This window comes from Pinus tabuliformis, chromosome 6 (genome assembly GCF_031772625.1).
Source record: "Pinus tabuliformis cultivar Carrire ecotype Pingquan chromosome 6, CPIR1, whole genome shotgun sequence".
NCBI classification, from domain to species: domain Eukaryota; kingdom Viridiplantae; phylum Streptophyta; class Pinopsida; order Pinales; family Pinaceae; genus Pinus; species Pinus tabuliformis.
Window position 1 is genome coordinate 329,323,600 of NC_142292.1, and position 15,373 is coordinate 329,338,972.

Genomic DNA, 15,373 nt, shown 5'->3' on the forward strand with positions numbered 1-15,373 from the left:
ACAAGATGATTCGCTCTCTTGTGAGACAGGATGATTTGCTCTCCTATGGACAGGATGATTCTCTCTCCTGTGGACAAGATGATTCTCTCTCTTATGGGATAGGATGATTAGTCCTCCTGTTGAGGCATCCTACCATGCAAGCTGGGACTCATGGGAAGTACCTCTCATCTGATCAATGAGCAGGGAAATGAGGATAGGGACCATAGTAGTACCAATGGATGCATCGTTGTATTTACCGTACTCCCTATGCTAGGATGACCTTCATTGATCTGGGATCAATGATACTGGTCTAGGACCAGTGAGAGCAGTACATACTATGACGCTGACTTTAGGTCAGTAGAGGATTGGTCTGGGACCAGTGGTACACACTCTGAGACTGACTTCAGGTCAGTGGATAATGGTATGAGACATTCTCGATCAATTCTTCTTCTTCATGGTTCAGCAGAGCTGAGCTGAGCAAATCTGAGCAGAGTTGAGCTGAGCAGGGAAAATCAGTGCAGGGCACTAATGGCAAAGATAGTACAGTCGGATATATGGATCAACGAATGGAGTTATCCCTAGTTGAGAGGGAGTGTTAAAATTGGCAGCTAGGGCCAAAATCCATGTGGGTCATCTTATGTATTGCAGTTGATATTTTTTTTTGGATCCCTCTCATCGAGAGGTGTAGGATTGATCTAAATATCATCTGATTCCAATAAGTATTCATGGAGTTATGAATTTATACATGTTATAAGACAAATTGTCAAGTCAACTAGCAACTTGTGTAGGCTCAGAAGCCCAATAGTCATGTCTATTCATCATCTACGTTTTAGTATAAATAGGAGAGAATTTGAAGTCATTAGAGACACACTCTTCATGTGATCTCCTCTCCACGTCTTGGGTTTTTGGAGAAGGAGAGACACTAAAGAATACGTTGGCCTAGTATGATGCCCTAGCTGCAGATGATGCCCTAATCCAACGCAGGTCATGAAGACATCTATCCGCAGGAAAATGGAGACACCTTATCTGATGTAAATGAAGACATCTATCCGTAGGCAATGGAGACACTTTATACGCAGGCAATGGAGATGTATCAGGTGCAGTCATCTACGAATTGAGCCAAGGTATGTAGCCGCAGTGATAACGTAGTCAAGCATGGAAGAGCCACAGTAAGAAGTAGCCGTAGTGAGATAGAGCCGCAAGCATAGAAGCATGGTAGCCGCAGTGATAACATAGTCAAGTACGTAAGAGCCGTAGGCATAGAAGCACAGTTAGCCGCAGTTATGAAGAAAAACCATCGTCAAGACATCTAGCCACAGTATGTTGATCCTACGCAGTCAATGGAGACTCTATACGCATACGCAGTCAATGGAGATGAAGACTCTATACGCATACACAGTCAATATGCAGTAAACACTTATACACAGTAAATGAAGACTCTATATACATACACAGTCATGAAGACTTTTTATACGCAGAGACTCTATACGCAGCCACAGTTAGCCGCAGTCATGAAGAGGAGCTGCAGTCATCTCCGCATGAAGCTGAGCTGCAGCCAAGGGTTTGACTGCACCTCGCTATAGGAACAATCATCAACTCGGGTGCTTGAGGAACAGCAACCTCAACATATAAGTAGATATACATGTATCTCAGGTGCTCTCACAATAGTGCATTATCTAGGCACTTATTCCATACGCAGTCATAGTGAGGAGAAGGTTTACAGTGATACAGTCAAATCTGTAAGGATATGACTTATACTTGGTGATCAATGAGTATATATTAATGACAAGGAATGATCTCCGTGATATGTTCTTAATTACAGTCTTATGACAGTTATAGGATCATTTCTTGATCTCGATATAACTCTCATATCTCAGTGAGTGATGGTATAAAAGATGATCTCACAAACTTGATCAGGATGGAACTAATGTGAATGTGCATCATGATGATCTCAGTGGAAGGAATGATGAAGGAAGATGCAGCATAATGGGAATGTTAAGTAAGGAGCAACATGATGATGAATAGGGTTGCATGATGATGAGAGCAGATGAGAGCAGCTCAGTCATCAAGGTCCAACATTGTGATGGTACAGCTTGGTGCTACACGGTAAGGTGCAGCAAATGGACAAAATGCAACACTACGATAGGTGAAGCAGTCACCTTGGAGAATCAATTGAAGCAATATGTCTTCAACTGATCTCATGCAGATATCAAAAGTCAAAATGTTGACTTCTATTGTAAATGTACTATCTCTCTCTCTTTCTCTGCTGAACTTTGAAGAACATAAAAGAAGAATTGATCAAGGGTTTCCCCACATTGGGGTTTGTCCCTGGCTAGTGCCACATCTTGTGTCCTCTTGTCTTGGCTTGTCTTCTGTGATTTATATTTATGTTCTATCTGCAGTTTACTTTAATGCTGATGTGATTGCTAATCTGGAAAAGATATTGAGCTAACTATGAAAATTTAAATAAATTTCTCTAGCATAGAACATACCTAAAATTAACAGTAAATAAAAAGTCCAGCAGAAACTCTGTTTTTAAGAGAAAGATTTATCAATTGCAGGAAATGTAATCATGCAAAATTGTAGGAACATCATTATGAATGTTTGTACATGTTTCTAATTTTGTTTTTTTGCAAAGGTATAACAGTACTGGATCTTCTTGCATGAGGACAAGCAAGATGGTCAGCATGGGGGGATGTTGGGCCTTGATTTTGTCTCATTTTTCACTCAAAGTCTCTCATGCTACTATTTGATTAAATGATTATTGTTGCAAGCATTTGTTACTTCTTTTGTTTTAACACGATTAAAATACCATTAATGGAAGTTTAATAAAGGTTTGTATGTTGCAGGTTAAATTTGATTTGATCATGTTTTGAACCTACACTTACCTACCTGCACTGTGCAACATATTCCTACACCAATTCAGTTCTTACAGCATACCTGCACCAGTGCAGTTAGTGTGCCTGCACCAGTGCAAGTTTTATAGTGTGCCTCCACCAATTTGGGGATTTCATACATTGACACATTTATGGGAGAATCTAAAAGAGGTTTATGATCAAAATGTCATTTGAACACTTCCACATAAGCCAAGACACACCCAGGTCATACAGAATTATATTTAGAGAATAATTAATGCTACAACCCCGAATTTGTAGAAGATTCCAAACTGCCTATTTACACCTTGATTTCCGTGTCGATCATACTGAATCTCATAATTCTAAAACATGGGTTTTTCTCCCAACATAGGAACTTGGGTAAGCTTTGTGCTGTTTTCCAAAATTCATAATGGTTAAGGAGATATGAAGGGGGCTTTGGAGGAATTTTGTTAAAAATACCAACTTTTCCAGAATTCTAGAAAATGCCCAGATTTGGGAAATTCGTGGTAAATCTCCATTATTTAAGTAGGGAAACGGTTGTACTAATATTATATTAATTAGTTGGGATTCAATCCCCATGATGTTTGCAAAGGATTGGCTTGTTTTATGCCAAGTTTGGAATGTAAAAAGATTATTAAAGAAGAGCTATGGCTCCAAGCCTAGCTAATCAATTTTAGTCAATTAACTAAGCAAAGGGCAGAATCACACACAAGCACAGGGCAAAAGGAAGGAGAAGTTTTTCCAATGTAGTAGCACGTGGATTTTAGTGTCGAATGCTTCTCCTACTTACTGGGATTAGCTGATGTCTGCATTATGTAAAAGATTGTTTTTAGTAATTAATTGAGGCAATTTTTATCCATGTTCTGTCTACTTATTTATTGCACCTAATGATTTCGATTTCTGTCACCGCTCTCATCTTTTAAATAGCATTTCAATTCTTGTTTGTTTGTTGTGTGAATTTGTTTTCTTTACAATTTCTTTCTACATTCGATTGATGTTATCTAACTTGCTGCAGATGTTTTATTCCCAAAAATTAATTCGATTTGCTGCAATCCATTATTCCAAGTTTTAAGGTTAATTTGAGTTGCTGCAATTTGTTTCTATTTCATTTGCTACATTATTAATTATACTTGCACCTGAAATATTTTAAACAATGATTGTGCCCTCCAGATTGTCTGAATCCATAAGATCGACTCTGCCATTATGAGCTCTAACTCTAATTCTGTAAATTAATCCAGATCTATTAATTTATATTTAAAGTTGTGATTTTTACATTTGTTGAGCCGATATTTATAGATACGGAAACTAGATGTTTGAATTAATAAATTCTTCATTAATATTGTTGATTCCTTTAACTTCTGGATCGTTCTTACGCATAATTAGTGTAAGCAGATTTTCTGCTTGCACCAGTGCAAGCACGTTACAATATACAGTAGTGCAAGCAGAATAGTTTGAATTGATTTTGAATTTATTCCAGCATTTACAGTCTTTTCGTTATTTTTCCAGCACCGCTTGATTTCTAGTTATGATTTCCCTTCTGTTTACTTGCAATTATAATTTCCTTTCGCATTGATTGCTTTTACTTTCCCGCATGCTTTTAATTGTTTGGATTGGTGTTTCTCGAACTAGTGCAGGATTGGTGTTTCTCGCACTAGTGTAGGATTACATTTATTTTCGAGATTAATCGCAAGATAGACTAGAATTTGTTTTGCAGGTTACCATGGACTCTCTCTGGCATTTCCAATGCTGCGTCTCGAAGTTCACGAACTCTCCGGATTGACAAATTGAATTTTGGTACATTTAAATACCCTATACTGCACCCAACAAGATTCCTCGGAGCTACCCACTCCATGATGGCCTTTATCTTTTCTAGATCTACTGTAATGCCCTCCTTGGAGATAACATGCCCCAAGTAGTGTACCTCAGTATGAAATAAACTACACTTGTTGAGCTTAGAATACAATTAATTCTCTCTCAACAACCTCAACACTGCTGCTAAATGCTCAACATGCTCTTCATCATTTTTAGAATATACCAATATGTCATCAATGAACACAATAACAAACTTGTCCAAGTACCAATGCAACACAGTATTCATCAAGCACATAAATGTAGCTCGAGCATTAGTCAAACCAAATGGAAATACAACAAACTCATAATGCCCATACCTGATCCAGAAAGTTGTCTTGTAAATGTCCTCCTCTTTGATGTGTACCTGATGATATCTAGATCTCAGATCAATCTTCGAGAGCACTATTTCTCCCTTCAACTGATCGAACAAGTCATCCCTCCTCAACAACGGATACCTATTCTTGATGGTCATTTTAGTCAAATGCATATAGTCAATGCATAATCTGAGAGTACCATCTTTCATCTTCACAAACAATACCAGTGTGGCCATGGTGACACACTTGGCCTAATGTATCCCTTGTCCAACATCTCCTTCAATTGTAGCTTCAACTCCACCAACTCAGATGTGCTCATCCTGTAAGGTGATTTTGATGTTGGAGCTACCCCTAGCACTAACTCAATAGAAAAGTCTACTTCCTTGTGTGGTGACAGTTCTGAAATATCCTCTAGAAATACATCCTTGAACTGATGTAAAACTGGGTACCTAATCATCACATATGCATCCTCAACTTCCTTACCTTTGTCACTAGAAATGTGCACTGCAAATAACACACACCCTTTCCTGCGATAGCACTTTGCTTGTATAGTTGTTACCATCGTAACTGATGTGGCTTTCTTCTTCCCGTGTAAGACTCTTGGTTCCCCACTTTCATCCACACACTTAATGGCCTTGTCATAACAATCCACCTTGGTTCTATGAAGATACAACTAATCCATTCCCAACAACGTATTGTATGATCCCAACAGTAATACATTCAAATGTGTTGCAGTAGGCATACCATTCAAATCAAATGCACAAGCTTTTACCCAATGGTGAACTTGCTTCTTGGTACATGTACTCAACTGCACTAACCAAGATTATGCATGCAATTCCTTACACAAACCACACTTATCCACCAAGTTAGGGCTAACATAGCTATAATTAGATCCAGGGTTAATCAAAATAGAAATAACTTGGTCACAAAGTTTATTGTCCATCTCAATGGCAGATGCCTGATGGTCTGCCTTTTTGTTATCCAATGTTGCATAAATATGAGGAATACTCTTACCAACATCCCCAACAATCTGTGCATCATGTACACTATATATCTAAGGCCTACCACCCTAATTATGCAAACAATCTCTCCTATGATGATCTTTACCACAAGTCCACATTGTATAGGCTTCCACTTTTCACCCTTATTATGCTCCTCAGATCAGTGTCCCTATCCTCTATCTGATGCATTGAACTTCTTAAAATTCTTAGATGGTGCAACATTCACTTTATTATCTATACCCTGAAGTCTTGCTCGCTTTCTGTCCCATTTTATTTTGTTCTTTGCAATACCTTTCCAGTCCGGCTTAGTCTCATATCTATGTTTCGATAGTTCATAGCAATGCCTTAAATTTTGAATGGCCTCCTCCAATGATATAGGCTCATCGAACTCAATCATGTCTTTGAATGCAATCGGTAATACACTAATGAACCTCTGAATCTTGGCATTTTCCTCTGCGAGATAAGGCACATACCTCAACAATTCCAAGAACCTACTAGTGTACTCATCATCTGTCATCGATCCCATCTTTAGCTCATAGAATTATTTTTCCCTATCATCAAAGTATCTCTCCAACAAATACTTCTTCTTGAATAACCGCTCAAACTCACTCCAAGTCAAGTCTTCCTCATGAATACATCTAACATTCTTCATGTCTTCCCACCAAATGTTTGATTTACCTTTGAGACTGAATGTAGCTACTCTGGCATTCATGTTCTTTGAATAATCATGTAACCTGAAGAACTTTCTCATGCCAAGAAATCTTGCCTCTACATCGTGTGGTTTCTTCATCTCTCCATCAAATGTAGGTGGCCTTTCTTTCTTAAACTCATCCAGCAAGTATCCCCTATCACTCCTCTTGTAAGGACGATAACGATGATTATCATAGTGCCTATATGAATCAGAACTAGAATAATATTTATGTCTATCCCTCCTATCCGGAGTGTCCAACATTCTGCCATTTCTGACCTTTTCATCTCTATCTAACATGTGAACACCATGTGACCTACTACCATATGCCCCATTAGTTCGTCCTCTTTCTCATAGCTGATTCGACGTGGTCCCTATTGCTGCAAATCTTGCAAACTCTAAAGTATCATTGCATTTACCTCTGCTTGTTTCTCCTGTGCCTGCATGATTCTGTCATTTTCTGCCTTACAACTCCTCATTTCTTCCTTTAATCTTCTCAATTTATTTTCCAAATCGAAAGAGTTCCCAACACCATACTGCTCATTTGATTCATAAGGAGAGTCTTTGTAGTCTACCATCTTGCTAGCCATTTGATATTTCTTCCTGCAAGGTATATCATGTTAGCTAAACCAAATCACAATAAACCAACGTACCTTAGTATAGCTTGGGGAGGATACCTTGTCTGCAAGATCAACAAATCAGCATGATACATGTATAACATAATCATGACAACATATATAAACATAATACATAAGCATATAACCATGCAACCATCATTCTAGCTAGGGTCTAGTCATCAATGCATGACCTTATCATCAACTCATACCACGACCTCATGCATGACAGCAACCACTACATCATTGTACACTTGACCATATGCAAACCTTAAAATTCATAAGAAATGTGTAATCAACCACACTCATGCACAAACACATATAATCAAAGCATAAAGGAACAATACTCGAAAACAAGCTTACAAGAATGATACATGTAACCAAACATACAAAAATGGTACATGTAAGTGACATATAACAACATGTAACCAGTCATACACTCATGACGATGCATCCCACAATAAAAACATCAACTTCCACATGGTGACATCACTACAACCATGATCAACATTATTCAAATGCAATAAGCACATGGAATGCAAGTGTAAGAGACACACATGTAATTAACATGAATGCATGACCAACACACAACCCATCTAGTCTGAGGGGTGAACCATGCTCTGATACCACTCTGTAACACCCTCCTCTCACATCTACCCAAGAAACCAGCCAGCTGGGGTAAACATGCGATAAGAGACCACTATGATATGATTTTACCTCCTAAGTCACGTTAAGGAAGTGGAACTAACGGAAACACACCATACATGCATTCAACATCAGCATTAGGACCCTCGAGGACCAATCTGACCTTTCTACCAACCATCCCCTGGGTCCCACTGATCTTTTGTACCACTTGACCTTTGGATGCTCTCATGCTATGGGCATGCCAGCGTCCAAGGACCTCTGGACGCTCTCACAGACCTACAAGCTAGTGTCCAAGGACTATTTTGCACAATGTTGTGCCAGCTTCCCTGGGATTTGAACCACTTTTCAGGCCTAGAGCCTAGGTCACTTCCAAAAATTAAATGACATCTTCATAACATTAAAATAACAAGGAAATGATAGTACAATGCAATCACTTGAATAAGACCTTGACTGAACCCCTACTAGCCATGACAGGAATTTCGTCAAACATATCACGAATATGTAATCTACAAGTGTAAATAACATATCTGAGCATATGGGTTTCATACTTAGCTGAGAATCACTAAGAGACATTGATTCCTAAACATATTAACTTCTCTTTCATCCATTAGGTCATAGACATATTGATCATTCATTTACAAGTAAAAACATGATGAGAGCCATACATAGCTACTATCATAAAACACATATGTAACCAGCATAATAACAACAAAAATACCAACGAAATCACAACCATATAAACCAGTATAATACTCATAGAAATACAAGGAGAAATAACCTCATATTGATGATACAAAATCCAAACCCAGGATGTGACTTCCATTTTCCACCTAACCATAGAATGGTTGAATGAAATCTCTCTTCAACCATTCACCCCCGTGCCATATTCCAAGCATGAATGTGGGATCTCATAGAACACATCAATCCAAAACCATCTAGGGCTTCCAAAGGCCACCCACTGATCCGAATTGGATCCATGAAAATTATCAAAGTTCTATGACTGTATCAAATCAGGATAGACTTCAAAAACTTGTGAACAAAGAGTTATCAGGAAGGACCTCTGAACAGTGGCAGTTTGTAGCCAGCAAGGAACGACGAGGACCTCGATCAAAGTGCACTAACCAAGGCCCATGGAGACCGCGCAGGACACAAACTAGCAGTTAGGAATTCCATATCGAAAAACGGAGGTTGTTTCTGATGCACGATTAATCACGCATCGCTGGGCTAAACCCCTCAAGAAGGAAAAGCCACGTGTGCTCGGTCGCATGGGAAGCCAGGAAACCATAGGGAAAGTGCTAAAGCAAAAGGTGGGTCTCGCGCTCCAAAACTGGCAGAATATCGAAGGCACTTTGGGCGGTAAGCGGATTTGGCAAAGAACGAGTGATTCCATACATTACACAACGCGTGTCCAGCAGATGAGGAAGAAAACCGCCTCTCATCACGGGCTAACGATTGAGCAAGTCAACTGCGCGATAAGAGTGAACATCGTAGGATCTGGGGGCTCCAGATCTAACGACAGAGATTGTGCCCGATGAAAAACCGGATCTGGAGGGAGAATTAAGTTGCGGCATATAAAAGTCTGAAGTCCGATTTAACCGCTGAGTTAGCGGATGAATCATTTCCCAACATAACCGAAACATTGAACCATTTGAGGAAGATCTGGCGCAGTTCATGAGAGGACAAGTGGCCACTTCCCTATGAGACGTTACACAGTGGCGATGACGCAGAGGCAGGGAATTCCAAGCGAACAACAGCAGGCAATCCGAAGAGGCGGAAGAGGAAGTGAACAGTTAGAGGATGTCTTGGCTTTAAGCCGTGAACAGACAGAGAACAAAAAGGCGAGCGAGAACTGTAAGAAAGAAAGAGACAATGAGACAGTGAGACAGAGAGACAGAATAGAAAATAGGCAAGAAACAGAAAATGGAGAGCTGAGCTAACCTGCAGAGTAAGGTAGCATCGAGCAGACAGAACCAGGCTTGAGAGGTTCAATCAATCCCTAAGAGGATATCTATCAGGAACTGAGTACCAAACTGGACTCACCCCATTCAAGACTAGTTGAGGTCGAGACTTGGTAAGGAAGAGTCTGTGCACTCTAGTGGCTTGGGGAATCCAAGAACCACCCTACTAAGCATTATCTATTTCAGGAGACTCAAATTGAGCTCCGCATTGTAAAAACTCTGCTTTAAAGACAAAATAAGAAAAGGCCACCACTAAAAGCTGGATCAGAGACGTAGCCCTGGAGGATACGGTGAACTCCTTATTAATTTTTTGTGTTCTTGCATTTGCTTATTGTGTTTCTCTTACTGTTTTCCATTTTCCAGTGTCTGTGTATTTTACAATCTAATCAATCCGTTGCCTAAGATAACATAGAGACACACCAACAAATGAGTCTATAATACCTTCATTCATTAATTAATTAATTGAGATCACTCACGAGTGACTTTCAGATCAAGTGGTATTAGAGCAAAAGGCTGTTAAGGTTAGACAAGCTTGTGTTGGATTTAGCTGTTGAATGCTAACTAGATCAAAGCTCAAATTAGGAGAAGGACAGTTGGTCGAAACTAATCCTGAAATTGGGAGAGTCTACCCTCAGAAGACAATGTCAGAAGAAGGTTCTATGGGGCCAGATCCTCAATTCATAGATAGTTTCTTAGCCATAAAGTCCATGGTAGAGGAAATGTATAGGGACTTTAGAAAACACAAGGATGAAGATTCATCAAGCTCCAAACAAAGGAGAAGATGAGTCTCACTTCCATGACCACTCAAAAGGCAAAGGGAAAGAACAAAGCTTTCTCACACCTCCTAATAGTGCAGAGTATCGACTCAGACAAGAGCAAGATTCAGCTGGCAAGCCTACGTCTTGGAGGCACTGCCTTGGTTTGGTGGGAAGGCAGGACCCAAGCTGACCTGAAGAGACATGGTAAGACTATCTCTGTCTGGAGTGAATTTGTTTCTACAATCAAAAAGTAGTTCTATCCATTGGCCTACATGCAGCAAGCCATGATGAGCTGGCAAACTCTTCGACAGTTGAAAGGGAAAAGTGTACAAGGATACACCCAAGAATTTAGAAAGAGAGCATTGATTCTAGGAATCTCATTAGACTCACCTAAGACTCTGTTGAAGTACATTGGTGGTCTACACAGCTACATGAGGCACACTATCCTCATGTTTAATCCCACTAGTATGGATGAGGTATATGTACAAGCTACTCATCTAGAAGCTAGAGGAAAGAGTGGAAATCCAGAAGTTGGGGGATCATCCCAACCCACTGCAAGTAAGAATAAGGAGAAAAGAAAGCAGAAATGGAAAGCAAGGATGGCTAACACTACACATAAAAGCAAGGCTTCATGCACTCACTATAAAAAGGATGGGCATGATGATGAGCACTGTTGGATTCTGCATCTGGAGCTGAGACCTAAGAAGTTCGAGGGCAAGAAGAAGAAGACTGATGCAGCTATTCAGAAAGATTTGGGGTCAGACTTAGGAGATGAAACAACTATTGCAACCACAGGTATAAAAGGTAAGAATTCTGAAGTATCTACTAGTAATTCTGCACAATCTATTATTGATGAAGAAAATGAGAGAAAAAGACATGAGCTTTTCCATATCCGAGTTATTTCCAAACATCAAAAGATCGATACTTTTTTTTTATAGTGGCTCACAAGTAAATTTGATTTTTGAAGCAATTGTAAAGAAGTTGGGATTAGAAACTACACGTCACAAAAAACCATACCCATTAGGATGGTTGAATGATAAAGCACAACTACAAGTGACTAGACAATGCAAACTCAAGTTTTCTTTTGGATCAGCATTTGTAGATGAGGTTGAGTTAGACATAATTCCTTTGGATATATGTGGAATTGTTTTAGGAATTCCTTACTTGTATGACAGAAAAGCTATTTTCTATAGAGATGAGAACAAGTATCTACTTGTTAAAGATGGAATCGAATACTTTGTAATAGCTCATAAGCTCAAGAATAATTATACTCTCATAAACTCAGGGCAGATAAAAAGAATGGTAAATTCATGTAAAAAATTCTTACTGACGGTTGTAAAGGAAAAGAAACGTGACAAAACCAACGTATTTGAGGGATGTAATGTTGAATAGCAAGATGATTTAGAAAAGGTTGTTTCAGAGTATGATATCTTGTTTCAAGAACCTAAAGGTCTGCCACCCAAAAAGGGAATAGTGCATGATATTATTTTGCAGCAAGATGTTCCATTGCCTAACATTGGGATGTACAGGTTGTCCGCTTTAGAGAGCGCAGAAATCAAGAAGCAGGTGTAGGAGTTGCTTGATAAAGGGTTCATCAGATCTAGCACATCACCATATGGGTCACTGATCGTTTTGGTGAGAAAGAAAGATGGCTCATGGAGAATGTGTATTAATTACCGAGCATTGAATAAGATAACGATCAAAAATCATTATCCCCTTCCTCGCATTGATGATCTGTTAGATCAATTGAAAGAAGTTGTTTATTTTTCCAAGCTAGACTTGCATAGTGGATACCATCAGGTCAGAGTTGCAGAACAAGATGCATGGAAGAATTCTTTCAAAACAAAGCAGGGATTGTATAAGTGATTGGTTATGCCTTTTGGCTTAACTAATGCTCCTACTACTTTCATGAGATTAATGAATGATGTACTCAAACCTTTTCTTGATGATTTTGTTATTATGTATCTGGATGAAATTTTGATATTTAGAAAAACATGGGAAGAACACTTAAAGCATGTTAAGCAGACACTAGATGTTTTGAAAAGAGAAAAACTTTATGTTAAACTCTCAAAATGTGAATTTGGCAAAACATCTTTGAATTAGCTGGGACATATAGTAGGGGGTGGTGAATTGAAGATAGATCCCTCTAAGGTGGCAGTCATCGTAAACTGGCCTAAACCCAAATCTGCTACAGAAGTTAGGAGCTTCTTAGGAGTAGCACAATATTGGAAAAAGTTCATTTCTAACTTTTCCTTTATTGCAGCGCCCTTACATGCTTTAACAGGATTGAACAAGGTGTTTCAGTGGGGAGGAAAACAACAGAAAACCTTCGACACCTTAAACGAAAAGATTAGTACAACACCTATACTAGCAATGCCTGATCTTCAAAGACCATTTGAGATCCAAACGGATGCCAGTGACTATGCCATGGGAGCAGTGTTGACACAGCACGGTAAACCCATATGTTATCATTCTGAGACATTTAATTCTGCAGTAGTTAACTATCCTACATATGATAAAGAATTGTATGCATTGAAGATAGATCCCTCTAAGGTGGCAGTCATTGTAAACTGGCCTAAACCCAAATCTGCTACAGAAGTTAGGAGCTTCTTAGGAGTAGCACAATATTGGAAAAAGTTCATTTCTAACTTTTCCTTTATTGCAGCGCCCTTACATGCTTTAACAGGATTGAACAAGGTGTTTCAGTGGGGAGGAAAACAACAGAAAACCTTCGACACCTTAAAAGAAAAGATTAGTACAACACCTATACTAGCACTGCCTGATCTTCAAAGACCATTTGAGATCCAAACGGATGCCAGTGACTATGCCATGGGAGCAGTGTTGACACAGCACGGTAAACCCATATGTTATCATTCTGAGACATTTAATTCTGCAGTAGTTAACTATCCTACATATGATAAAGAATTGTATGCATTAGTACAGAGTGTGAAAAAGTGGAAACATTACTTAATGGGCAAAGAGACAGTAATACATACTAATCATCAACCACTTCAATATCTACACTCCCAAACTAAGTTGCAGCAATCAAGACAATATAGATGGATGGGTTTTCTACAACAGTTTCATTTAGTCATCAGATATAAAAAACGCATACACAATAAAGTTGCAGATATGTTATCTAGACCCATTATAAATGCATCTACTATACTTAAGCATAATTCAGTGCTACATGAGAGCTACATTGAACAGTATGCTCAAGATATAAATTTCAAAGATGTATATGCAACTTTAATTCAAGGCAAACGAGTAGAAGAATTGGATTATCATATAAAGGACCGACTCTTATATCATTGTGGGAAGTTATGCATTCCACAAACTGAAAGAGTAAAGATAATTCGAGAAGCACACACTTCTCTAATATCATGTCACTTTGGGGTAAGCAAAACAGTTGCACAGCTGCAAACATTTTGTTATTGGCCAAAAATGAATGAGACAATTTATAGATATGTAAGAGGGTGTACTATGTGTGCTAAAAGCAAGCCTAGCAATAGAAAACTAGGCTTGTACACTCCATTACCAATTCCTTCTCACCCCTGGGAAAGTGTTTCCATGGATTTTGTTGGAGGACTGCCTAAATCTAGGAAAGGTCATGATTATCTGTATGTTGTTGTGGATAGGTTCAGCAAAATGTGTATTTTGATACCTTGTAATAAACAGATTATAGCTGAACAAACTACAAAACTGTTCTTTCAACATGTATGGGTTCATTTTGGATTACCCACTTCCATTGTATCTGATCGAGACACCCGATTTGTGGGAAATTTTTGGTCAAGTATGTGGGAACTAATGGACACCAAACTGAAGAAAAGCACAACTTGCCATCCACAAACTGATGGCCAATCTGAAGTAGTCAACATGACAGTGATCCAGTTGCTCGGGGGATATTGTAACAAGCATCCTAAGCTTTGGGATGAACATTTATGTTATGTGCAACATGCTTACAATAGAGAAAAACATTCTTCTACATAGAGATCTCCTTTTGAGACCTGTTTCGGTTTCACACCAAGGTCTCCTTTGGATTTTGTCTTTGGTAAAGAAACCACAGTTGAGGGACATAGTGATGTGGACAGGGAAACTAGGTTCATTGAACAAATCCAAGAGATCCACCAGGCAATACAGGAATAGCTGGAAAAGAGCCAAGCCAAATATAAGGCAAGGCATGACAAGCATCGAATGGAGCATAGTTTCCAAGTTGGTGACCAAGTCTGGCTGCATATCAGCAAGGACAGGATGCAAGGTGAAGGTAAAAAGCTAAAGCCTATTAGGTATGGACCCTTCAAGATACTTGAGAAGATTGGTGAGAATGCTTTTCGCCTTGATCTACCAGCTTACATGCACATCTACTCAGTCGTAAATGCAGATTGCTTGAGATTGTTTGAACCTTCACTAATTGAAGATCCTAAAGAGCATAGTCAATTACCTTCTATTGATGACCTGCTACCTGAATATCTTAATGAATTGCAGGAAGACACAGTTTTGGACAGGAAGGTGAGGACGACACGCAGGGGAGATGTTGAGTACCTTAGAATTGGGCTCAAGGGTTCAAAGCCGAGCAGTGCAAAGTGGATAGAGATTGGACAAGTGAGACAATTGTACCCTCACTTAGTCGATGCTTGAAAACCAACTTTTGGTGGTCCAAAAGCTTTTTCAGTGGGAAGGCCGTGATCC